The sequence below is a fragment of the Myotis brandtii genome, unplaced genomic scaffold (genome assembly GCF_000412655.1).
Source record: "Myotis brandtii unplaced genomic scaffold, ASM41265v1 scaffold573, whole genome shotgun sequence".
NCBI classification, from domain to species: Eukaryota; Metazoa; Chordata; class Mammalia; order Chiroptera; family Vespertilionidae; genus Myotis; species Myotis brandtii.
In genome coordinates, this window is record NW_005370145.1 from 381,560 (window position 1) to 384,467 (window position 2,908).

At 48.0% G+C, this 2,908-nt stretch overlaps 1 protein-coding gene across 1 annotated transcript in view; it reads right to left on the reverse strand.

Moving 5' to 3' along the window:
• The window catches only part of PLSCR3 (phospholipid scramblase 3), a 13,361-nt gene that overhangs the window by 5,474 nt on the left and 4,979 nt on the right, over positions 1 to 2,908 (reverse strand). The window lies entirely within an intron of this gene.

A 2,908-nucleotide genomic window follows, 5' to 3' on the forward strand; every position in this document is an offset into this window, starting at 1 on the left:
TACCCTGCAACCCCGCCGGGTGTGCGCACGGAGAGCTCGGCGCCCTCCGTAGAGGCGAGGACAGCTGGCACCGCTCGGGACCCCGGGCTCCTCCTCCCAGGGTGGTTCGGGCCGCGCTGACCTGACGCAGCGGGACACCCTTCACACTATCACTCCGTGGCCTCCAGGACTAGCTCCCGGCCCCCTTCCTGCCGCCCTGCAGCTCACCTCGCTGTCTCTCATTCCTGACGCAGCAGTGACCCACACGGATGCCTTGCGATGACAGTACTTTCTAAAGTCGGGCCCAGCCACGCGGGTGACAGGCTGCCAACCAGTGTCACCCGTGAGTGTGCAGGAGGTTAAGTTCAGGGAGACCGGATGAGGCAGTGCAGTCAGCAGGAGAGGCTTCCCCCATAAAGTCCCTTCTTTTGGGTCCTGAGCAGAGGCCCGAGGTGTGAGGGATCCTATGCCCTGGGGCCCCTAGGCGGAGGGAGTGGCCAGGGAAGAGTTTAGAGAGGGAGGCCCGCCCGAGTGCACAGAAGGCCCGTGGGAGCTGGGACTTGGCCCCAAGGGCAGCAGCGAACCTACTGAAAGATTTTGACCAAATTTAATTAAGAAAAAGTTACCGTCAAAATTTTGTTTTAAAAAAACCATTAAGACTGTAATGTGCCCTAACCGGTTTGGCTCAGTGGATAGAGCGTCGGCCTGTGGACCAAAGGGTCCCAGGTTCGATTCCGGTCAAGGGCATGTACCTTGGTTGTGGGCACATCCCCAGTTTGGGATGTGCAGGAGGCAGCTGATCGATGTTTCTAACTCTCTATCCCTCTCCCTTCCTCTCTGTAAAAAATCAATAAAATATATATATTTTTAAAAAGACTGTAATGTGGGAAACAATGGGGCACCCAGGCTGGGCTGTTGGCAGTGGTCTGGGGGAGAGGATGGCGGTGGGAGTGCAGAGTGGACAATACAGAACTTGTCTGGAGGATGAGATGTGGGGTGAAGAGTCCAGGTGCCTCTGTTGACCAGGCAGATGAAGGAGAAACTCAGCAGTATGAACATGGGGAGCTGATTTTGGGGGCTCCTTTGCCGGAATGTCCATGTTCTTCTGGGCTGTTCATCTGCTCCCACAGCTTCAGGCATCATCTGTTTCAGACAAGGGCTTGACTGCCTTCCACCAAAATACATAGACATACAGAAATTCAGGTATTCAACAAAGATTGAGTGAGCACCTACTGATGTCAGATAGCATTTAAGGTGATAGGAATATTTACCAGTTAAAAACAATTAACAAAACAATTAACTAATATTCCTGACCCCCTGGAGTTCACATTTTAGTGAAGAAGAGACAGATAATGTAAATAAATACATCAGAAGTGACAAGTGCTATGAAGAAAAATAGAGCAGAATAAGGAGAATAGAGAGTGGTGGGCAGGGGTTGCAATTAAAATTTTTAAAAACATTTTCTTATTGATTTCAGAGAGGAAATGAGAGGGAGAGATAGAAACATCAATGATGAGAGAGAATCATTGTTAGGCTGCCTCCTGCACCCGCCCCAACCCCACTAGGGATTGAACCCGCAACCCAGGCATATACCCTGACCTGGAATAGAACAGGTGACCTCCTGCTTCATGAATCAACACTTAACCACTGAGCAACACCAGTTGGGCATGGGGTTGCAATTTTAAAGAGGGCAGACTAGGAAGGCACCACCACGAGGGGGCCCGTTGAGCAAATACCTAAAGGAGGTCAAGGATTGGGCCATGCAGACTTCTAAGTGAAGAGTGCTTCACGCATAGGCCACAGGGCAAGGGTCTCGAGGCAGAATGTGCCTTAATTGTTCAATGAACAAAAAGAAGGCTAGTGTAGCTGGGATAGAGTGAATGAGGGAGGAATAGAATGGGTGAGAGGGAGGTAAGAGGCGGGATCACATATGGCCTGTAGACGATTGGGTTATACTCTGAGTGACATGGGAAGTGTTGGAGGGTTTGGACAGAGACAGACATGAGCCTCACATACTGAAACAATGGTCCTCAACTCTGGCCCCAAGTTAGAATCAGTTGGGGTGCTTTAAAAATACCTCTGCCTGGGCCCCACTTCATATAAACTAAATTAGAATCGTTTGTGTGAGGTGCAGACACAAGAACTATTTTTGTTGTTGTTAATCCTCACCCGAGGATATTTTCCCATTGATTTTATTTATTTATTTTAGAGAGAGTGCAAGGGAGAGAAACATCAGTTCCAGAGAGACACATGGTTGCCTCCTGAATGCACTCCATCTGGGCCCAGGATCGAAGCTACAACCCAGGTACTTGCCTTGACCGGAATTGAGCCTTTGGTGCATGGGCCAATGTTCTAACCACTTAGCACCACGGGCCAGAGCCATAAGAACTTTTTTTTTTTTTTTTAACATTTGTATTGATTTCAGAGAGGGGAGAGAGATAGATAGAAACATCAATGATGAGAGAGAATCACTGATCGGCTGCCTCCTGCACGCCACCTATTGGGGATTGAGCCTGCAACCTAGGCATGTGTCCTTGACTGGAATTGAACCTGGGACCCTTCAGTCCACAAGCTGACGCTCTATCCATTGAGCCAAACCAGCTAGGGCCATAAGAACTTTTTGAGAATTCTTCAACAGGCTTTAATATGTAGCTAAGGCTGAGGACTACTGTGTTAGAAGGATTTCTCTTTCTCTCTCTCTCTCTCTCTCTCTCTCTCTCTCTCTCTCTCTCTCTCTGCTTTGTCCACAGGCTGTAGATAATCAAGGACAGAAGGAAGTTCTTGCATAAAACTAGGTGAGATTTAAAAAAATAGGTTTTTATTGATTTTAAATATTTTTTAAAATATATTTTATTGATTTTTTACAGAGAGGAAGGGAAAGGGATAGAGAGTTAGAAACATCAATGAGAGAGAAACATCAATCAGATCA